Source organism: Chamaea fasciata, unplaced genomic scaffold (genome assembly GCF_029207755.1).
Source record: "Chamaea fasciata isolate MVZ Bird 193981 ecotype frontalis unplaced genomic scaffold, bChaFas1.0.hap1 SCAF_2, whole genome shotgun sequence".
NCBI classification, from domain to species: Eukaryota; Metazoa; Chordata; class Aves; order Passeriformes; family Sylviidae; genus Chamaea; species Chamaea fasciata.
In genome coordinates this window covers 18,852,682-18,877,396 of record NW_027094087.1, presented here as the reverse complement: position 1 = coordinate 18,877,396, position 24,715 = coordinate 18,852,682, and the positions used below count along the sequence as shown (strand labels likewise).

The window sequence follows — 24,715 nt, the reverse complement described above, 5'->3', positions numbered from 1 at the left end:
GCAAAATGTCTGAGCTCTTCCCACAACTCTGTGGAGAGTCAAAAACTCTCACTCCCATCCCTTCCTTCCTATTAAAAATCCACCCAGATAATTTGATTTTGAATAAAACCCCAGAAATTCTTCTGAAAAGGATTGAATCGTTATGTGGAATTGCAGACAAAATTGAAGATAATTGATTTTTATGCATGGAAATTTAAATTAAGGCAGTTCATGTTTAGAGTGACAGAATAGAAGTGTGCCTGTTGAGTTAACACATTGCGAAATTCAGCTCTGATTAAACTCATCCAGATTTATATAAGGGGCTAGCCTGAGACAGCCTTTTGGGGGATGAAGCAAAACTGAAGTTTGTCATGACATTTCACATCCTCTCACATACCAAAACTAGTGCTGGCAATTACAAAAGCAAGAATTTCCTGGAAGATTGTTTCCTGCTTCCTATTCCTTCTGATTTTTGTGTGAGTTTTAATATTATATATGCAAGAATAAAAAAAAAAGATGGAAATATTTTCCCCAGAAAAGCTTAGACTGTGTTGCATCATTTCAAAGTCCATTTTCCAGCCTTTACTGGGTGAAAACAAAGAATTTCAGGTAAAAATATAAAACTGTGGACTACAACAGAGTGTGACTGAATCCCTAAAACTCCTCTTTGTTTGGACTATGGGAAAAAAATATAGATTATCAGAGATGAAACATCACAGCGTATGGAAGCACTAGACTAGAGATGGTCAAGTTATTTCTATTCCCAAGTCACTTTATTATTAGATAAAATATTGTCACATTTTTATATTGCTATACATTTCTAGAACATTGTGCTGGTTTGCAATTGCAAAGTCTTGGTTAGTGGAGAAAAGGGCAGGAATTTTATGGAGACTTCAATGGAAAGAGGTAAATCTACAATAGTCTTCAAGAGCTCTGTGTCAGGGTGTGCCCAGTGCACTTCTAATCCATGAGGAATGGCACCGTGGTTCCTTCTCCTGTCGTGCCTTCAGACTGAAAAATAACAATTTGGGCTTTTTTTCCCCAACAAAAGAAAAAAAAAAAAGAAAAAAAAAAAAAAAGAAAAAAAAAAGATAATAATACATTAATGGAACAGTAGCATAAACATACCAAAATACTTAATTTATTCAAGTCTTTATTAAATACACACACACAATATGATATAGAAGTACACATAAAACAATGCAGAATCAGAATGTTAACATTAAGAGAAAATACAGCAAAAATATTCCCAAAGAAAAAACATAAAATATGGTTTTCATTCACAACGTTGATTAAACGGCTTTCTTCCACAAAATATTTTTATTCATTCCCGTAAATATTTGAAATAGTCCATCTCAAACTATTTTAACTGCTGGTAAGAGTAAATGTACATTTGAAAGCTAAAGCAACATGCTGGCTTGCTATACTTATTTTATATAAAAGAAACCATCCTCGCCAGCAACCTATTTCTTACTCTAACACTTTCTGGAATGTGACTTGTCCAGCAAAGCATAACAGCAGAGCTTTGAAGTAGAAGGAAAGAGAGGAGTGAAAAATGCTAAAAGCTCAAAGGCACAGAAAACATCATACAAAACCCAGTGGCACAATATCTGCACAAACCAGAGGATCAACAAGGCACAGAAATATTTTCTTGTGGTGCAGGGGTGAGCTGGAAGCAATTAGGGAAAAACAACCCCTCAGTGCTACTTACAAGCATTAAGCAACAGTCACGACTGCAGCACAGTGAATCGGCGCCTGCCACGGCCAGCTGCCGTCCAAAGTGCTGCTCCAACAGTGGTTTGTGGAAGGAAGCCTAAGAGGGATAAATGTCTGCAGGAGCCCCAGGGACATGCAACTGCTCTACAGACATTAAAAATAGCAGTGCGAATTCCTGCTCTGACAACGCGTCTAGTGGAAAGGTCCTCGGCCCCAGGTAAGTTACAAACGGACACTAAAAACCTGGGAAGTCCCTTAAAGTCTCACCCTGGGCCAGCCAGGCAGATCCCACAGGCTCCGTGGCTTGAAGCTGAATGCTGATGAGCAAAACCAAGAAGAGGTTTATAGTTTGGGGATAAAGTGGAAAATGAATTTGCTGAATAGAAAGCCCTGCCTGGCTTCCTTAATCCTTGCAGGTTGGGAGTAATTGCAATGATTCCATAAAGCTCAATCACAGAGGGTACAGTGGTTAGATGGTCATGTCTTTGGCAGGCTGTGGTTCATACTAATAATGTTCCAGGCTTTCAAAAGCAGCCTGTATGTCTAAATCAATTACTTCCTGCAGCCCTTGTGTGCGGTAAGCAAGCAACACTATCTCTTTTCTGAGATAAGGAAACCAGAAGGAACTGAAATCATTACAGCAGGAATGTGAAGCAGACAGGACAAGGGCCCCATATTTCTTTTGTTTAGAGTTGTGCTTTGAAGAATTTCTTCAGCCGGTTTCTCTTTCCCCTTTTATGTTACTCATTGTTATCTCTTCAGATTTCAAAAAGTGAGTTAAGCACCAGAAAATGTGCAGAACTGCTGAAGCGCCACTAAAAAGGCTCTGTAAGCCTTAAGAGCCCTACAAGGGCTTCCCTACAAGAGAAGTGTTTTATGCTTTGGCCTTGCCATTTAAAAAGGCCATCAGATGACATTTGCAAAGAAAAACATGAAAACCATGCAAACTGCAAACTTTTATTTAGAATGAAGGTTGATACTCAAACTTGTACCTAGAGTAGCTGCAGTATTTAATAAAACATTCAACCTTGACAGTGATTTGATACTTGACATCATTTTATCCATGAAAAATATTAAACATGTTCCATTCATCCTCAAAATTACTTCAAGGGAGCCAATTTAATAATGAGGACAATTGCTGTGGCTAGCCCAGGATAAGACTTCCCAGGGGGTTACCCAAATTTTTAGGATCTGTTTATAACTTGAGGCCAAAGATCTTTCCACTAGCCTCCTAGAAGGAAGCAAGATGTGTGCTGTCTGAGGAGATTAAGAAGACTTATTATTTTATTTCTGAGCAGCATGATTTGCTCAGCATTCCCATTGGACATGCCCATGCTTGGCCTTGCAGTTTATCCAAGGGTATCTTCACTAAAAGGCACAGTGGATGGAATTCCAGCTCTACCGATGATAATGGCAAAAACTCCCAAGTATTTTGATGAAACTCATCTGGTATTAATTTCCTGAGTCACACTACAATTTTGGTCACTATTTGGGAGAAAAAATAAAAATCTCCACAATAATCTTTGTGACCAGATGGGAAAACTATTACACTACAGGAAATACATCTGGTCTGGGGTGTCCATGCATGCAGTCTATAACTCAGGGGCATTATAGAATAATCCTATATACTGTATAGATATGTGAATTAGAATAGAAGCAATCCAACTGTGGAAGTACAGGCGTCTACCCAGTCGAGAGAGTTTAAAAGTAGTTCAGATTTCTGTATTCTTTACAGTATGGAGTGAGGCCATTTCCTCACTGACCAAAAAATATTTACATTAAGCCCCTTTTATGATATGTAAGCTTAATTAAAATGTAAACATAATCTTACATTACAATAAAGACTTCTAATTGGATATATAATTCTATAAGAAAGACTTTGCAAACTGGTTTATTACAAATCTGCTCCACCTCTTCTTCGTATATGTTCTGTGCTGGCAGCAGATAACGAGCTTTTTTTTTAAAGCAATAGGATTTACCAAAAATGTCTCTCAGCCCAGCATTATTTCTACTTTAAGTCAGAGACCTACAGAAAGAACTGAAAGATGGGGACCTATTCCATACTTTGAATACTAAAAGCCAGGCTAAAAGTATTGATAAAACAATAGGAGAAAAATAAATCAAGAAATATCTTCGAAGTCTAGCATATAGGGTGTTTCACTGTTCCAATACAATATAAAAGAGAGAGTTGGTACAGAGCCCAATTATTGCCTTGAGTGCAGTATCAGTATTGCTCATGTCTTCAAAGAACTTTCTGATTTTTCCGGTAACTTCATAAAGCTCTTGCAGGCTGCCTGAGAACTGACAAGAAACTCCACTTTCTGAGGCAAAAAGTGATGTCTGCATCAGAAACAGCTGTGTTAGGAGATTCTGGCAGATTCCTGTTGTCCCAAGGGTCATTTCTTGGTGAGGTACATTTGTTCCTATCACTAAAATGCTGCAGGCAGAATCCTCAGCTGGCACAGATGCTTTGTGCAGACTTGTCAGGGAGCAGCCTGGGCATCCTAACCAAAATTTATGTCCTAATTTCAGGGGAACTATGCCATAAGCAGCCACTTCCCCACAGTGTGCCTCTGGAAGCTTCTAGCCCAGAAGAGTGCTTGAGCTGCAGAAAGAGTAGGTAAATCCAAGAAACCAGCATGAGTGTGTGTGTTATGTAGGAAAACTCCAGAGGAGTTAGTATCAGAGGGATCCTTTCTTGGTGTCCTAATTTTGTACCTAATCTAATCCTTGATGGCACTAACTGCTGAAAATAGGGAGGACTACTCCTCTCAGCTGCCACTGACAAAGGATGAAATGTAGCTGTGGCACAGCACATAAACAGGGCCACCAGTGCTGACAGGAATTAAAGACTCTGTAGACTCCATAGGCAGCATTTGAACCACAAATACAAACACTTGGTGTTAAATGAGCGGGATACAAAGGTGAGGAGTTCAGAGAGGAACAGGCAAGGTGTGTAGGTTAACACCCAAAGATTTCTGAATATATCTCTATGAGACTTATATAAAACCTCTGGAAGGGTTAAATAAGCATTCAGTATTCCTGCAACTGTCACCTGGAATGTCTGCATTCCCATTTTGGTTCTGACATTGATTCCCTTTGTGTCTTTGGCAAGACAATTAGCAGTACCAAGTTACACAACAGAGCTCCTTATTCTGCAAACACAGAAGGGTTGCAACCTGCTTTAACATTTTCATTCATAAAAGCAAGAGGTTAAAAGAATAATATATATCCTTTCCGCTCCCAGTTGGGTTATAAGATTCAATGTTTTTCCAGTTCCTTGAAAACATAAAGATTGACACTAAAATAAAGTATTTTTGATAAATTGTTTATATGCCATAAAGGCAGCATGATTATCAGAGATGTTCTGCAAGATCATCTATTGCCTCCTCTTAATGTAGTTTTTCTTAACAAGGTGTAACTCATCTTGTATAACTGAGTGATGGAGGAGGAAACATGGTGGGAATATTTTGGGTACTTCTATATCCAGTAGATCATAAGCCAAGACAGATATTCTAGATAGGCAGAGTCGTCTTCCTCCTTGTACTGGTTCCACCACTTTGGTACTTTTTATTCAAACAACCCTGCACTTGGACCATCACCTTTATCTTTACCTCACTAATGTACTGGTGTACCTCAAGCAATAAGAAGGAGATACAGATTTTTGGAGGTTTGATTAACATCACTTAAACTGCAATGATTCTCCTGAATACACAAGGCAGTGTAGCCCTTCTGGAGCAACATTCTCTGCTGGGGATGATGCGTACACGCAAGCAGAAAAACAGAAAAATTTCTTCTTCCTTATGATATACCTTTGGCTGATTCCACCTAGCTTGTGTGCTTCTGAAATATTGTTTTCAGACATCCACATGTGGGGATAAGCCCCTGAAGTGTTAGATCAGATGGTCATGAACAAAAGCCTGTGATCCCTCACACAAACTCAAAAATGCTAGCACTGAGAGATGCTCAGAGAGCACCTAAATCTCAACTTTGTGAGGAAAGGCAGGAATAATGGTTTCAACAACAACTAGAAAAGTTAGCTGCCAAAAGCCCCTGCCATCCCCAACCAATCCCATTGCCTATGTTCCTCTATCAGGGGCCTCCTCACCCATCCTTAGTACACTCAGGGAACCTTTTTGCGTGATTCTGCATACACATGCACTTTCATATGTGTTTTAGTTTCTTTCAGAAATACTCAGAACTTCCTCCAAGTCACAGGTCTGTGCCAAATTCAGCATGTCTGAAGTAAATTGTCTGAGTAAATTGATATTAAAGGATTTCAGTATTTATTACTAACTGTGCAAGAAGTGCATGTAGCCAAAATAAGAAAGGGAATAGCACACAACAATGAACGTATAGGAGACAAAGTTCTAGGCTGGAAAACCTGACTCTTAGCAGTTTTCCTCTGAAATGCTTACAATTTTGTGGTGTCTGTCCTCTACTCTCCATTCTACATCTTTGCTTTTCTAACCTCAATAACGAATTTATCAAATTTATTGACTATGGTCTGGAATAGGCCCTACAGTAAAACTCGCAAACCAAAAGGGTTTGCTGGCTTTTTCCATATGCATTAAATGCTCCATATGTAGAAACAGAGCTTGGAAGAGCCTCTGTCAATCTGACTTCAGTACTGCTCAAACTCTCTTAATATAATGTTTTAGAAGGTTTTATTATTTTTGTAAAAAGAACCTTGCTTCCCTTGTGCAATTGCCACGAGATTCCAAGACAGAGTTATTACTACACTAGGTATCAGATTTAAAGAGCTGAACACAACTGTTATAAAGGAAAGCATTATCTCTATGCACAAATGTATGCACACATACGGACATGTGTTGAGGTGTAAGTGCCTGTACATATATTTATCTGTATATTTTCCAGTTTTTGTATACATGCCTCCCTCATCCTGCCATCACAACGGCAGAAGTAATTTTGAGGCTTATTTCAAAGCAAAATAAATTGCCTCCTGGCAATTCCATTTTCAAAATGTTTCAGTAAATTGTTTTGTTAAGAGTAACATCATTTTCATCTCACCTAATCATTATTTGTCTTAACAGTGTTTTCCTTTTAAAAATACATTGCTTTATACTACTAAGTTTTGCTGATTTATAAACTTCACTGCCCCTAAACTAGCAATATTGCAGAACATGCTGATTACATGACTAGATTGGATGTGACTATGCCTGAACTCCTTTCTGAAAATGAGGTCTGAGCTACAAGGCTGTATTGTCCTCACTATAAGCGAAAACAAGGACACAAATAACACAGATATTACCTGTTTATGTAAATGAAAAAAATCTTCTTTACTTAAAAATATCTGTCAAATGCATGCATTGCTTAAAATTACCTCTCCACTAAGACTTCTAATTTAATTTTTAATATTTTTCCCCCTGAAAGATACCAGGAAAGCAAAACTTTCAGAAAGGGACCAATGCTCTTGCACACTTTCTGTGTGCATATGTTGCCTGATAGGCATTCACTGACTGTGGCACGTTGCTTTCAATCCTGCAAAGGCAAACACAGTTACCATTACTTCCCTAAGCTTGAGTCAAACACCCATGGAAGTGATCAGGACTCTATGCCCCACTTCCACAGAACAAGAACCAGGGCCAGATACATGCATTACATTAATTCTGCAGGATGGGGCACTAACCCTCATTCCAAAGGCCTTTCTTTCATACTGCAGCTACATCAAAAGTAGAAGTGCAAGAGAGCACAGAAAAGCACAATTCAGAGACACAGTCTCTCTTCTCAAGTTCAAAGGCAGATGCAAATTACAAGCAGTGAAAAATAGGAAGAGCTGCATTCAGCTTTCTGCCCTGGAACACCATGTCGCAAACTTCCAACCACAGGAAGTGCAGCACGTAGGACTTCGGTTTCATGAAAGGCTTGCTCCAGCCTTCAGCAATAGTTTGAACTGAGCTCTTAGTCAGATGTGATATCTGCAGACTCTGTAAATTCCATGGATGAGGTAATCTGGGTCAAACTATGAAGAAAAAAAAATCTGTATTCATTTTTCTTTTCCCCAGCTGCTATTTCATCTGTTTTACAAGATTTAGTCCCCCCATAAAATTGTGCAGTATTTAAATTCCTAACAAACAGGATGTCTTGGTAAATATAGCAGAGTAATAGACCTATTAGGAACCTTAAAAATTATTGTAATTAATGTGCTAATAGTTACAAAAATAATATTAATCATGACAATGCATATATATTTATTTAACCCAAACTGGCATCTCTGGACTCAGTCAAGCACAGAACAGAGACTTCACCTCTTTTCCTACCTATAATTGCAAAGACCATTTCATTGTACTTCATAATGGAATTTTTGGAAGCACTTCTTTTTCCTGCTCATCCAAATCCTCAACTATATATTCCTAAAAAGCCAGACATTTCACCTAAGTCAAAGATTACATAATGCCTCAGTCCAATCACAGTCCCTGTCTATCCAGGGTCTCCCAAGAAAGTAGTAATGGAATACGGGATGTTAAGCAAAGGCCTTCCACATACTATCCCATTCTGCCACAGTTATACTGTGGTATATCTTTCAACCAAACAGCAGGTGTGAGGTGCCTTCCACATGAATTTACAGGCATACTCAGAATGTTGTAAGTGTTTCTGACATGGTGTGTATGCACTTCCTTTTTCTTTCTTTTTTTTTTTCACAGGGATAGCTGGAGCCATCGTTGTCATTCATGGCATCTAGCAGCTTCCAATCTGACATAAAATCATTCCTTGCCAATGGGAAATATCTACTGGTTATGATGCATGCTGTTTCTTATCTCTGAAGATGTGAACGTGTGTTTCAGATATGCACAGCCATACCCTGTTATCTCTTAAGGGTAAGTTTCTGAAAAGTGCAATGGAAAACAGGTCAATGGATGGCAATTTTTATTTTTTTCTCATAAGAAAAAAACTGTTGTAGTAAAGAGAAGATGTATTCAGGCACTCAATACACATAGATAGGAGCAGTAAATTGCATTATGAGATCTTTCCCACTCATGTGCCATTAACATTGACCAGAAACATAAGATATTAAAAGCTTATATGCAAAAGGAAGATGTTGCTGCAAACCACACACTAGGCACCCACACAGTTCTAGAAGCATCAGTGTGATGCACAAACAGCATTGAAACAGAAAAAAATGTACTGTATGCAGGAGCATCTGTTTCGTCAGGATGTTATTCATGTAAATATTTTATAAAAACAAGAAATACTTATATCAAAATAAAGGGAAAAAACATAAACACATCGTTTACAGTAAAATGTCATCCACACGTTAAGGTAGCTTTGGGATGCCTGCTGCTGCTTGTCAGACCTGCTCCAATATGACTAGGCACCTCAGGGATGCTTTTTACATAACATGGGTGGTAGAAGGGTAAAAGATGGAAAATCAGGGTGATAATGATGGCTAGCAGGGCAGACGATGAAGCAGCTGACAGTGGAAAACCAAGACAGTAGGCAGACCAGCACAGATAGTAAACTCTTACTCTGTGTAGAGTTTGACACATTTAATGTCCATATGTGATGCATGTGTATATCTACAGGTAAAAGGAATAATCTCAGCTTTAGGGCGTCATAAGCATCAATACTGAAATATACGTTTTTGACTATCTTTATGTAGATAGATATAGATAAAGATATTCACATTTATAGACCTTCTATGAGCCTTCTAAGATGCATATAATTGTTTCTACTCTGGAATGCTTAAAAATAAATGAATGGCAATTACACTTCAGTAATGTATTCTACCAGAGAAATTAAAACTAAACTTGCCCATCAGGGAAAAAGGCAGGTGCTACATTATTTACATCATGCCTCAAGTGGAAATCACCTAAACAATTTCCAAAAGTCAGAAATTTTCTCAGTGATTTACTTGCTAATAATATCTATTTGAGTTAAAATCTGTTTTCTTGATGGCGATCTGAAATTTTATTCTGCCTTCTTTGGAATACCAATACAGTAACGAAGACTTTGGAATAATAGAATGTGCAATAATTGAACTTTGGGATTATAAGCGTTATTTGGAAGTCTTGAAAAGATTTTTAACTTCTCTCATTTAGAATAAAACATAGCAACTTCTTCTTCCAGACATTTCAGCTACAGATGCGGAAGTGATAGAGAGGTATCATCATTTCTGTCCTAAAACATTTTTGCTGTCCTCCCTTAAAAGTCTCTGTTGATTTAAAGCTCTTTTCCCACACAAAATCTTTATGGTAGCTAACTAGCATAGCTTTCAGATTTTATCTTGCCATATGTTTCAAGTTGTGTGCTTCAGTCTGCATCTGCTGAGTATCTGCTATGGTAGGGCTACAACATCAACTCAAAACAATTGGGACTACAGTCTTTAAAATAATTACTCTCTGCAGCTGTTGAAATCAGAATCTCTAAAAAAAGGAGTTTAAAAACTGTAGCTTCTCTCCCTCTCTCTCTCTTTCTTTATTTTTATCTAAGGCAAAAACAAGCACATCTTGATGGGAACTTCTGAATTAAAAGATAGAAGCAGATTTTTTTCAAGGTATAATATAAAGACACATTGCTTTAAAGTATGGAATAAAGTTACATCTGTCTTTAACCATGATAGGTGATTTAGAGAAAATTTCATGTGGAAAAAAAATGTTTTAGTACAATACATCTTACACATTAGAATTCTCATTTGAAAATGACATTGACTAAGTTCTACTTTTCAAAAAAGATTTGCTGGCTGTCATAAACTGAAGAACTTATTAATAGCTAAAACCCTAGCAATCCTAAGCTTGCTCCTCTTATGGTTTATGAATGCATTGCCTACCTCTTCATCTCAACAGCTAGACAGCAAAAACAAAATCAACCTGTCTTTCCAGTAAATATATTCAAGCACTTGCATGTTGTTAGATGTGGCATCACTACAATGCTTCAGAAGCTATAGAGAAACATTTACAGTATCAAGGAAGAATTTGGTCCTGCAGTTAAGGCAGAACTACTTGATTAGACTAATTCATTCACAATCTGAGTGCAGTAGCCATTTTTATCTGTTTCAGTAGTGTTATTTTAAAACTTCCGTAATTAAGATAGTACGCCCACAGGATTATAACAAGGTTCAGTTGTAAGCAACCTCTGGAAGTCAAACATCGGATCTCTGTTGAAGGCAGACCAGGTTGCTTACAACTTAGTCCAGCCACATCTTGGAATCCCTCGAAGAAAGAGACAGAACACCCTTTGTTTAGCTACCTTTTCCACTACCTTACTGTCCTCTTGAGGAAAAAGATTTTTCTTTTATCCAGTTTGAACCTCTCTTGTTTAGACTTCTGTCCTCTACCTCTTGCCCTCCCTCAGTGCTCCACCACTACGAACCTGGCTCCAACTTCTTGATCACCTCCTGGCTTCTCCATACAAAGCTGCGATTATGTTTTCCCAGACACTCTCTTCTCCAGAAGGAACAAGTCCTCGAGTGAAAATGTAAAAGCAAAAAGGTTTTGTACACATATGAAAATAGCAGCAGTGAGTGCATGTAGTGTTATTACTGCTGCTTAAACCAAATGTTGGCATACTGTTCCTTTGTTAAATAGGGAAAAGTATGTTTCTGCCCCAAATGATTAAAAGCGCAGATTTTCAAAGGTATTTGAGGAAGGTGATTTCTATTGGATTTGGGTGAATCCAAATATCTAGATAGCTTTAGATATTCAGCCATAACACTATAAAAAAACACTTTATGGTCACGACAAGTGGAGCCCTTAAAGGTTCAGTAAACACAGGAACCTACTGCAAGCAGTTGAGCAGCCACATCTGGGATACTTTCAAACCTACAATGAGTACATGCGTAAATATTTTCAGACTATTAGCTAAAGAAAGATATTGCAAGAAAAAAAAAATGGGAAGGCAACAAATACAGGGACAAAGGGTGTGCATGTGATGCTCAGGAGTACATTTTTATTATAAACCCAGCTATTTTCTTTTTTAATCTGTTAACAAGTTGCCAAATAAATCTCACTACTGTGGTGCTGAAAAACTTAATATCATAATTTCAACTAAATCAAGGAGCAATGTCAACACTTATGTGGCTGCACTGTGCTAAAAAAAATCCAAGGTAAATTGCTCTGGAGGAGTCTTCATCCATCCATGAGAACTGAATCTCAGTTCTTCTGTTTGTCTGGGAGTTCAGGAGATGAATTCTGTCCTTCGGCAATACACTAGCAATGGATCTAAAGTTCTCTTTTCAATGAGTTCCTCAATACTGCTGAAATCCACCCGTTTGTGCACCACAAGGTTCAAATTATTAGAACAGTTGCTATAGAAGCATTGGAATACTTTTTCAAATAAAAAATAAGCTTTTTGTTTATTTTTTGATCTACTCAATGATTTCCTCTCATTTTACAAGGATGCTGCTTTTGGTGGGGATTTATTCTGTTCTCAGATATGTGTCAGAAGAATCTAGAATGTTCAGACAGGTTACTTCTGTGCTATAAATTTAAGAATTAATAACTAGGAAATAAATGCAAATTATTTCCAGGTAATAAAATATTATATCCTCATTTTATGAACATTAAAGACAATTTTAAAATGGTGAGGTTCAATCTGCCCAAGCAGACTCTAACGTAACAATTCTGTTACTTAATTGTATCATGATTACTTACAATTTCAGCCACCCTACACATCTATATCTGGATGAAGTTACCCATTTTCTGCAGAAATTGCACCATGCATTACATGGGCAGGAGTTGAGAAGCTAATTTGAAAACACTGAAAAAAAGAAGATGAACAGGAAACAATTTCCTTAAATTATTAAACTACTTCTTGTTTAAAATTTTGGGGAATGAAAGACATACTGAAGAGAACTGGATGTGCTGCTGCTATAAGGGCTAAAAGGTAGACAGTTAAACAATGCATTCTAATAATAAAGTTCAACTGAACTGAGTTTAAAAGAAATTACAGCATTTTCTTTCTCCTCTTTTAAGCAGTGCTGTACAATTTTCTCTCTCTCTCTAAATACATACATCGGTATCAGTGTGAAAAATGTATTAGGATGTAACAAGCAAGAGCATATCTATCAAACTAGTGGCTTTTCTTCTCAGCCAGCTTCAGAAAAGCACATGGAAGTGCACTAGGTCTGACCTGTGGCCTAAATCCAAGGAGTACCAGTTATGAAAAAATGTATACAAATACTTGCAAGAATAGAAGAAATTGATTCTGCTATGCTGGTAGTCTTTCCAGGGCTCATTGTTGTTTTTTCTAGCCTACCAAATTTTCCACAGGAGCCCATAGTTAAGGCAGTTTTCCTGGTTTAATGAATGTGTCTCCAGTTCTTAAAGCAAGATAGCAATGAAGTATTTAAATAACTGTAAGAATATGTATTTGTTTTCAGGGACAGGATGAAGATGGTGATTATATGAAGCAAGTCTTACTCTTTCAAGGTTACTCCTCCCTACTCTACCTGTCTGTTTTCTCTCTAACTGAATGTAGACTAGAAGCACATGGAGAATAATAAATTATGGATAACAACTTTAATTCATAGCCCTCATAACTGAGAACCTTCAGTAACCAGCACTTGCTCTCCTGTGTACCAGCAAACAAGCTATAAATCTTCCGAATATTGTTACTAATATGCCTCTCTTTTCCAGCAATCACAGGCAATATCTCAAAAAAAATAGTTGCACTCCCACAGTATTGTGGAACAGTTTGATAACCATGGATTTAGCATTAGTGGTGAGTTCAAACACAGTTTCAAGCACAATGAAAATGGAAATAGGAGGTTTTAGTTGGTTACTAGGGCACAGACTCATCTAAATCCTTTGCTTTGTTTACACTCTCAAACTATTTTTTTCCAAATACAAGTTGATAACATAGAAAAATTGGGAGGAATATGAAACTAAAAATGCTAACAAAATGAATCCTGGATCAAATTCTCTGCATCTTAATTAGCCATAATCTTTTTTAACAGGAAATTTACTTGGTTAAGACCCAGAAAAATAAAGCCATTATTTGGGGAGTATGGGACGCATGCTGAGCAACCTGCAAAACAAAAAAAAATTCCACTGAAAGTTGCTTGTGACCTGCCAACAGCACTGCCTAAAGTGAAAAGGAAGTGAATTCCTTTGAAAAGGAAGTGAATTCCACTTGGACTGCCAGAAGCAGCATCTTGCCACCAAGAGGAACGTGACCGAAGGAAACCAATTCTGGTGTGCTGTGTGTCTGCAATAGCCATGGCTGGTACTAACTGGGATACTGAGAGAAGCATAACAACAGGAGCTCAGAGCAGGATAACTCACCCATACTTACAGGATTTCATTAAGAACATTTGTGTTCTGTCATAGCTGCATCCAGGCTAAAAGGCAATGAAGATGTACTACACTTTCTTCAAAAAAGCTATTGCCCTGAATCAGCCAAGACTGTTCTTTCACTTAGAAGACAAACAGGATAGACTCAAGCAAGTGCATAAATAATTTCTCAGATCAGCAGCAATTCATGCAAAAATACCGGTGTCTCTTGACAATCCAGGAAAGTTTTAATATAAATAAATGACAAGTAAAAATCTCAATTTCATATTGAGATATAGAGTATAGACTTCACATTTGCCTGTTTATTAAGACCAGCTTGCATATGCTGCACAAGAGTGTTAAGAACCCTCAAACATGCCACTGGAGTAAATTTGAATAACAAAAATAAATTAGTTCTGGAAAGAAAATATGCAAAGATTAGCTTAGTAAGCAAAGTATTATGTTTAACAATTATTTTTTTCCTCAAACCTACTGTACAAAAATAAAATAGTTGTAAAGTTAGGAATAAAAAGGACCAAAAAAAAAGGACTGTGAGTTAGCAGACATAGAGTATGTCTCTGCAACTGTTTCTCACTAATCTTCAGCCTCCTATCAGTTGTAACTAAATCACTTTTCCAACTTGTTAAAGAATGGATTAGTTCTGAAGCTAATATAGTGTTGCTCAGAAGGCAAAGGTATTTCCAAACTTACTTCTAATCTACTATTTCCCTTATACGTATACATTAAATCATGTGTAGCCACTGCTACCGTGTTCCATGTGTTCAAACAGTAGGAGTCACCAGTGACAGCAGATACTCTGCATGGGGAACATGATATCCTTCTGAAAAACCAAGACCCAATTCCTACAGCCACGAGCAGCTCAACACTCTGAATCATACTGCATCACCTAATTCCATCCATCTTTTCCCATGAATGTTCCATAACAATGATGGTACTGTCCATCTTCTGATGAGAACTTAGGGCCTCATGATTGAAAGTTCATAAGAACAAGCAAATATAATGACTATTACATTAACTGTCGTAGCCACCTGAGTACCTGTACAAGAAAAGTACCTCTGCCTCCCATGGTTTCCACATAGCTTTGTCTATCTTCTTATTTACAGATAAATAACATGTCCTATGGATTGCCTATGTAAGATCCCAAGAATGTTCTCATTAAAAAAAAAAAAAAACAAAAAAAACCCCAAAAAACCCAACCAAACAAAAAAAACCAGACCTAATTGTAATTTATTTCATTGCACACAGATGCAAATCACATTTAACCAACATTATCTAAAACTTCATGTTTCAACAGGACTTAGTTCCAGTAATGTCTTTGAACAAATACCTTGAGAGGGCAATCTGCTGTCACAGGAGGATAATGCACCCATTGCAAAGCCCCTGTGCCAATATATTAGCTCTCCTTCTGTCATCTCTGGCTCAGCCTCCTCCCTGCTCTTCATTCTGGTCCTTGTGGTTGGCAGCTATTGAAATAACAAAGACCACAGTATATGACTTGAATGCAAAGGAGATAAATCAACATACTGCCTAACAATACCTTTTCCAGATTATCCATGGCTTCTGCAAAGGCTCCACATATACTTTGGGAAGGACATGAAGGATTCAATACCAAGAGGCATTGGATTAAAAAAAAATTCTCAAATTCAGACTTCTTAACATTTCTTAAAGAACTGAAGTGGCCCACTTGAAGAGTTTCTCTCAAGGACAGCTTATTCACAGGCAACATTCAGAGGAAAAAACAAGATGTTATAGATTACAGGGCATTATTAGCATTCATGGGACATTGTAGCTGTTTCTGAGTCTTTTACAGACTACTTGTTGATTCAGGAATTTAACAGTTCATCCCCTGCCTCAGTTTCCCAATCAAGCACAATATAAATAATGATACTGACATTCTTTCTACAAGTGCTGTTGGAACTGTGCATGACGAGCACTTCACAGAAGCTGCCTCTAAGTACTATTATTCTCTTCTTTTTTTTTCTTTTTTAAGAGCCACTCAGCTATAAGTGAGATAGATGCCATCTCTAAGAACCTCTTAAGACCTCAGAATTTGGTTCATACGATATAAGAATTACATGGCTGTGCCATCCTCCATGTCATCAAGTAGCATTTGACAATGCAACATTAATTTAGTAGGAGCTCAATTATAGGCTCAAATCCTCCCGGTTGCCTTTAAGAGCATTCTGCTTTTCAAGGGGTTCATGTCTCTCTCAAAAGAGATTTGCAAAAAAAAAGGTCACAATGCATGCAAAATTAGTTACAGTGGTTCAAAAGAAAGTGGAAACCTGTCTGTCTAACAGCAGTGCTCACTTCAGTAATCTGCATTTATGCCTCTCTAAAACCTTACCTCCATTCTCAGAAAACTGAAATTTCATACACTGCTGCGCTGTTTCATTGAAGCAAATTTTAATTTCTGTCCCCATCTGTCATGATCTGCTCACACAAGCAGGGTTCGTGATGGTTCGTTCTAGGGATCTCAGAGTGCAAAAGACACAGCGGGGGACAAACTCAGTTTATTCAATCACAAATGCACCTTTATTTAGTGCCAACAAATGTGATAGTGGGGAGAGAAAAGAGAATAGTAAGAAAGACAGAAAAAGAGGGAAGGGGATTGTAGCTACCAACGTGGAGGGACGAGTCCTCGAGGTGTGAAGATGCCTATAGGCGCGATCTTCTCCAGTGGGGTGATCGCAAAAGTGAGCGGGGGTCTCCAGGGTTTTTATAGGTAACCGAAGCGAGGGGCACAGAGCCAAAGCAGGAGCCACCTGGTTAAAGGTTGAATGCTCAGGAACAGGCTGCAAACCATACCCTCGTCATGGACAGACCAGTTCGGACAGGTGGCCTGGGCTTGGTCTCTTGTGCCATTGTTCTTGCATTCCATTCTCATGGGGCTGCATGCCAGTCCTCCAAGGCTTGGCAAGCGTTTCATCTCATCCAGGCCAGGGGCTCCTTTCAGAGTCTGGGGTCTCGGTCCTCAATCATTGGAGACAGTTGTGAGGCATATCACATCCTTGGACAGACTCTGACACCATCTCACCCACAAAAGGACTTCTAAAATGTCTATACCCTCTTCCCATTTCCAACTTCTTTTTCTTTTGTTTTGACCTTTTATCTATGTGAGAAAGCAACAACGCTGAAATATTTATACTTAAAGAGTGGGTGAGTGAATGTGAGCAAGGTGCAGAGAACTGTGATTAATGCCCTCATTTTGTTTGTTTAAATAGATTTTACAACTGTCATACAAAAGAACAGCAGGGGAAAAGTTTAGTTTAAGGATCAAATTGTTCCTCAGCATACATCTTACACTTAACAAACATTCTTATTCAAATGCATCTTCTTATCTTGAACTACATATTGAATATACAAATTTGTTGGGGAACAAGTGGCATGACCACTATTTTGTGTATGTCATTATCTATTAATAAAGTGATACAAAGCCTGTTCACTTGTAGTGACTGTGTAACATCTTTAGCATAGGTGAATTTTAAAAAGTACAGAACAGAAGAGAAATTCAAACAATGAATTACAGAAGTACTTCTGTAAGGAACAGGACCCATTGTAGGTTAACCCTGAAAGGCAGCTCAGAGCCACCCAGCCATTGCTCAGTCCCCAAAATGGGATGGGTGAGAGAATCAGAAGGGTAAGAGTGAAAAAACTTATAGGCTGAGATAAAAACAGTTTAACAGGGAAAAATAAAAGCCATGCATGTATGCAAAGCAAAACAAGGAATTAATTTACTACATCCCACGGACAGGCAGGCGTTCAGCCATCCCCAGGAAATCAAGGACCCATCATTTGTAGTGGTAATTTGGGAATACAAACACTATCATTCCAAACATCCCCCACTTCCCCCTTCTCCCCCACCTTTATGTATTGTGCATGATGTCATATGATGTGGAATATTCCTTCAGTCACTTGGAGTCTGCTGTTCCATCCATGTCTCCCCCGACTTGTAGATCCACAGCTCCCTCACTCATGAGCTGGTGTGAGAAACAGAAAAGGACTTGACACTGTGCAAGTACTGCTATCCCAAAACACAGCATCATAGGAACTATCAGGAGAAAAATAACCCTATCCCAGCCAAAACAGAACAAAGCTATAGGTGAATTTTCAAGTAACAGAAGAATCTTCTGCTACTGAGCTCAGCAAGCACTGAGTAGGTGATTTTTGGGTGGAAAATAAAACCAGAGCTAAGGGGTCCTTGATCTCCCTATTCTTCAGAGGAAGGTGCACACAAAAAAAAGTGGAGAGAAGGATTGACTGGCAGGTTGGAAGCTGCTAGGCTCCAGACAGGCAGAAACCTACCTGTGGGCTAAGACAAATGAATTAGAGTGGGGGAACAGACCAGGAAATAGGCACACATATGAACTGAAATTCACAGAGAACAGAAATAATTGGATGAAGCAGAAACATCTTGTCTGTGAGACATGGGAGACTGTTTGTCAATGAGAAAATAAGGTGAACAGCAAGTCTGCAAAAAAGATAGAACTCTGGGTAGCAGAGTCAAGGGAATAAATTGCCCACTGAAAAATGTCATAGACTTAAAAAGTTAGATGAAATGTAAGTCAGAAAAGTAGACAGAACTTGGTAAGTCTGGCCTAAGCGAAACAGGTAGACTCTCCGTCTTGTTCCTAACTGCAAACTTTCAGAACATTAATGCCAGGAAGGTTTGAACCCTTTCGACTGCCATTCCTAACAAAGAACCATTACACACATCCTGACAAAATGAGGACCTGACCTTGAAATCTACAATGTGCTTGTGAATCCACCTCTTGCAGAGCATGGTCCTGAGACAGCTAATAACAATTGTCTTCCAGCCTTTGAGTTGAAGACTGCTACTAAATAGATTTCCAAAATATTAGTTATCCACCCTTATCAGAATTTCTCAGCACACTATATGAAAAAAAAAGCCCTTGCAGCACTGCTTCTACAATTGCACTGATTATTTTAGCCAGTGGAAACACATGGGGCAGCTACTACAGTGAGCCTCTCTCACAAGGTTGCCCCAGTAATTGGTATTGCCTTCTAAGCTGTGACTGAGCACTAACCCAACGACCTGTGGTTAAATCACCTGCCAACATAAAATGCCATAAATCTCCTTACCAAAGACATCACTACAGTTTCTTGAAGGTAACTATAAGTTCATTTTTAGGAAAATAAATCTCTTATATTTCTGCAAATCAAAAGTTTTTTTCAAGTTTGATTTGATTTTTTCTACCTTTTTTTTTTTTCTTTAACATAAAAAAGAAATGCATTCAACAGTGTAATGTATTCAACTGAGCCAGGATGATGTACAAGAATAACAATTTTCTTTTCCTTCCAAGCACACTTTACTCATCCTATCTAGTTCATCTGTAAACCACCTGTAGCAGGAGCTCTTCCTTGTTCCAGTACAGCAAAGCTATTTAAAGAGACCAAGCACTTCAGAGCCTTTTGTTCTAATGCAATATACATACGATATAATAATCATAATTTGTACATGGCTAATTCTCAAAATCCATGTGCTAACCTTCCACATCTTCAAGTATGGTGGCACATTTCTGCTAATTTAATTAAACTCTCTGTTTTGAACAGTTCCAATCATGGAATCCTTTTCAGGGACTAATATCACCTTCTGAGGAACCAGCATTACATACATAAGGGAGATATTCCAATACCATTTACCTAGGTTGTGTTGCAGTTGAAACAGTCCAGTCTTGAAAACCTTGCAATCTTCAAGCACTTAAAAATATAATTTACAAACATAACCTAGACAAAGGTATCCAGTTAAATGACTGATGATCAAATGCATTTTTCCAGGATCTGACAACACAAGGCTCTGAGGAACACACAACTAACTGGTGGCCTTTTCATCCCTTGAGGCAGGCCTATTCCTGCCCTGGGTAACTGGCAGACTGGGAATAAGCAATTCCTTTCATTACTTTGGAATTGCTCTTCCTAATCTATAAGTGCTGATGTAGCACAACTGGGGGCAGACACACTGCAATAAATGTTGCAAGGAAGAAATTGCAGTGCTGGAACACAGACAGTGGATTCATTTTAATGGTTCTGCATATGGCTACATAAAAAAAAAAAGCATAATTGATTTCCTGCTGACCCTCTCCTCCAAGTTAATAAATGAAAGCTGCGTATGTTAAAAGTCATACAGCATGAGAAAGTCTGCTACTACCATCAAAACTGTAAAGAAAAACTGATTAGTGGGGTCTGAGGCAATGCCTGTCACACAAGGAAACTGCCCAGCTTTGAGATTTGCAGAATCCAGTGACCTAGCATTGAAAACCAGTGTGCAGCTGGTAGTAACTCTCTATTTTAAGCCTCCTTTTCCAATTCTTGTTTTATCGGCATCTCTCACTTTCTCATTTCTCATTTAGTATTTGCATCTCTCAAAGAAGCAGTACTTTGATGGAGCTGAACTCTGCAGTATGGGGCACCTGCTCTACTCAACACTAGCTCATCATTCTTCAATACTTGATCAAGGTTCTTTGGTTCATTCAAGACAAAAAGGGAAGAAAATTGCTTCTGCAGAAGAGGTAACAAATTTCCCTTAGTCCGAGTAAGTTCTGAACAGGCATGAAAGGCTCTGGGCTGTCTTTTCCATGTCCATCTTCCACAGAGACCTACAGGTTTGCTCAATTTTCACTGGTTTTCTTCAGCCACAAGCAGACCTAAAACCAAGTGGTCTCCAGGTGGATATAGTACAAACTCTGTTCCATATATTGCACTCAAACTTTCTATAAAGTATGCCTCATTTCTTTCCATCCTTACTTTCACTGCTGTTTTCATAATGCAAAGGAGAAAATCCCTAACATGCCCTGAATGAGTTACCTCCACTTTTCTCCCCTTGGCTAAGTCTGAAAATTAAACATGAGCACACTAACTAGTACAGGCAGGAGCATTTCACTGAATTCACTACCAGCTGTGCTTCTGATCTTTGCATTTGTTTTTAACACCTTTCTCTAACCAACAGAAATATAAACGGGTGTCCTGGGTTGAAGTATTTTCTATCACCATCTTCATGAACTGTTGAAACCAGGTGAGGCAGTGCTCCCTGCCTCCTCCACTCTGGCTTATCTTCTGTTAATGGGCCCATCAGGCCTTATCACATGACTCACCATCCCATTGTGAGATGCTCCGCCCAGAGGGAGGAACCAAGCATTCCAGCCTGGATATAAGTTGAGACTCTGAACAGCAGAGGTGGGCTTACCCACTGGATTCCCAGAGGACCTGAGCTACCAGACCTTTCTACAGGATCACTGCTTCAGGAAGACCACCTCATCTGGACTGCTTCCACCACTCTGCTCAGGTTGTGTTCTGACTCTGTCAGTGATCTTTGGTATTATTGCATCTATTTTATTTTACTTTCTTTCCTTTCTTCCTATTAAATTATATCTCTGACTTGGAGCCTCTCATTTGTTTTGCTGTCAAACCACTACAACAGGGTAGTTTCAGTTTGGGAGTTTGAGGATGAAATCTCAGGAACTCTGAATCCTCTTTTCATCACCATTGGTTTTCAAACAGATTAGGAAATCTGCTCATATCTCTTGGGTTCAGTATCTTGTCCAATGTCACAGGCTGCTGAGCACTTAATGCTCTCACAGAATCCAAAATCCTCAAATGAAAGGCAAGAAAAAGGTGAAAGCTATTTGAGTACCTACCTTATAAAATGCTATGACTTAATGTTGTGATAATGATTGGCAGCACACAGCAGGGATAAAAGGAGGCTGCTGGCCAGAGTGGGCCTCCACTCTCTGTTGCTCTGCCAGGGCGCTGTCTGCACTTTCTCTGGCAACGGGTAACACAGGCTTGGAAGGTGGGGCAGATTATGACAGAGCTGACCTTGCAAGAATCAAGCCAGTCCAAGTCTCAGGCACAAGTGACATCAAGGGAACAGATGGGGAACTGCTTCCAGGTGAGGCTGGCACCAACACCAACTGCACTCCACTGCTTTGTGAGCAGCCCTCTGGAGAGGCTCCTCAGCCCAAGAAGCAACTTCACAAGCCAGGACTTGGCTGAGCCCTTCTGAGAACTATGTTCTGCACCATTTGAGTCTCAGGAAAGTCCATCCTACACACAGGCTGGTCAGCTGTGGGTAAGTGTAAGGAGTTGTCTGGATCCATCCAGCAGGACAGAAAAACTCAGTGACATCCTAATAAATCACATGACACTCTGCTCTTTCTTGCTCCTTCACAGCATGCCAACATTGCAAACCTGATGTTGCAGAACTACTTGCAGGATATTTCTGGCAGAATGCAATGTGTCTTGTCAAGGATGCTCCTTAGTACAGGAGGCCCATCAGATCCTATTTTATTAAGGTATTTTTCTGTTACAGTCAGGGACTGCCAAGGACTAGAAAGCACAAAAAGTCATAGAATTTGGTTTCATGGACACTGAGAAAAGGGGGGGAAAGTCTATTTATTCTAGCAATGCTAATAATCTCATTCTTTGCATTACAACTATTTTACTTCTCCATTATATTATCAGTGCTAGTCTTTGCAATTGTGTATCCCACTGGATATTCACAGAAAAAGAATTCTTTGCCCTCATAAGTGGCTTTTGTAATGAAAAAAAGAGATCCAAAATCTGAAAACTGCATACTTTTACCTACCTCAAACTTTTATGAAAAAGGCAGAGGAAAAGGTAACTGAGCCTTCACAAAAGACGAGTAGGTGGCCAGGAAAGTTGATATATACTGGTCCAGCCTAGAGAACTGGATTGCTTTTTCTCTTTAAGTACTTCTCAATCATCATCATCTAATGTAACTCTTGTCTATTTTGTGCATAAAACCTGCTTATAGTCTAAAAATTATGTTTTCTTTGTGTTTGTTTTTAAGGCAGATCACAAACTTTTAAAGACAATCAGCTATTCTATAAACTCCTTACTCTCAAGTTCCCCTTGTATTTTATGAAAATTTCATCTCAGCTGAAAGCATTCTGGGTATTTCGTATATAAATACAAATGTAATGTTATTTTAATGAATGTTTGTACAGTGCTGGTCCTTTAGTAAATTATGTAAAAAAACAGGTGCACTGGACATGGGTAATAGGAAAATAGGTTTGTTTCAGGAACCTAATTGCTACACTGATGACTGTAATAACAACACTGGCAGGCATTTGCTAATGTTCTCGAGTAGTATGATTTTTGCGGTGAAAAAATACTGAAAACGCTGATTCCAGGTATTCTTACTGTAATTTGCCAGGGTTTTTCTATTTATTTCAAATCTATGGGACTTGTTTACTCAGGTTAAAGCCAGCCAAATTTGCAGATACCTGCAGAAACCCCAATTAAGTAGGCTTTCCTCTTTGCTACTGTTGGTCACAGTTCGTTTTTAAGCCAGCTCTGGTTTTTGACCATTTTCTATGTGTCCTGCATGTTCTGTTTGAAATACTTTAGAACGTAGAGACACTTGACCATGTACAGCTGATCCGCTTCAGAAAGACTTCCCTGCCAGTTTTCCTCACGTGCTGATACTGAGCAATGCAAAACAGTTCCTGACAGACATGAGTATTCATCTACCACAGGTTCCACTGCAATCAAGCAAAATCAGTAAAAGACTCTGCTTGACTTGAACATGCTTTGGCTCAGATTTGCAGAGCCTGGTGTTTAAAGGTATTCAAGATGCCTAGGGAGGCTGGAAGCAACTTGTGGATTTCTCAAGAGTCATAAAACAGGAGCCAAGTCCCAGCTGATTCACTAAAAATTCCTGAGGCTGTGTTGTAACTGGCAGTATGGATTACGTATATGCTTAACCCTTGGTGTTAGATAATGTTGAACCACGTTTTATCACAAATTACAATAATCTAGACCCACACAGGTCTCTTCTGAATTGACACCTTTACCCCCGCAGTGCCCATCCAAACTAACAGAATCAGATTTGCAGAAATGCAAGGCTGGATATTGCGTTCAATGCTTGTCTTACAATCCAAGGGCAGTTTCAACAACAGGTCTCCACTTTGCAGACTGTATTTTGAGTGCTGAGCCAAACCAGCCCTCAAAGTTTCCTTGAAACAATATTAACAGTCATCCACTCACTATTAACAACAGATGAAATTATCAGGAGCATTATGCTCTATTAAACACTATTCTACTGTTCGTGCTAGAAATTGGCTTCCAAAGTGTTTTATGCACCTGTTGTAAAAGGGAAATGATGTTTCAATTTAACAAAAACTCTTTGTTATTATCCACAACCATTATTAATGGATTACACTTTTAATCCACTTTGCCACATAAATAGAAAAATCTGTGGTTTGATAGGATTAAGCATTTAACAAAGTATTATTATTATTATTATTATTATTATTGCTTTTCAAAAACAGTTATTTTCTACATAACTTTTTTGTACTAGTAAGTGTTTTAACTTCTTCAAAATAAATGTTTCTTTTGGACTTTAAAGCCAGGCAGTTGCTGCTTTCCCAACAGATCAGTGCCTCACTTACACTCCCATTAAATTCAATAGGAAGAGGAGCATGGCCCAAGAAAATAATCTGTAGAAAAACAAATCTCTGTTCTATCAACCTAATAGACATTAAAAGAATTAATTATAAGTCTCTGAAGTGAGGATAGTCGAAATGACATAGCATATAAAGATATCTTTAATAATTATCTTAACAATTTCTAATCACATTTAGAATCCTGTAAAATTATCAAAACACTTAAGTAATCTGGGCTTGAGATGTTTTCTATTTACTCAGAATTCAAAGAGCTCCTTTCATGTGAAAGGTAGAAACAGCTTTGAAGATAAATGACAAAGGAGTGAGGGAAACCCTAAATAA

General features: G+C 38.5%; 1 long non-coding RNA gene across 1 annotated transcript; it reads right to left on the bottom strand.

Annotated features, from left to right (window-relative positions):
• Positions 1-775: 775 nt before the first annotated feature.
• On the bottom strand, positions 776-17,887 carry LOC136284773 (uncharacterized). The gene is made up of 4 exons (XR_010719297.1): positions 17,811-17,887; positions 16,294-17,058; positions 15,274-15,409; positions 776-1,010 (listed from the first exon to the last, which is right to left on the bottom strand). It is a non-coding gene; the product is annotated as an uncharacterized lncRNA (long non-coding RNA).
• Between the last annotated feature and the right edge of the window lie 6,828 nt (positions 17,888-24,715).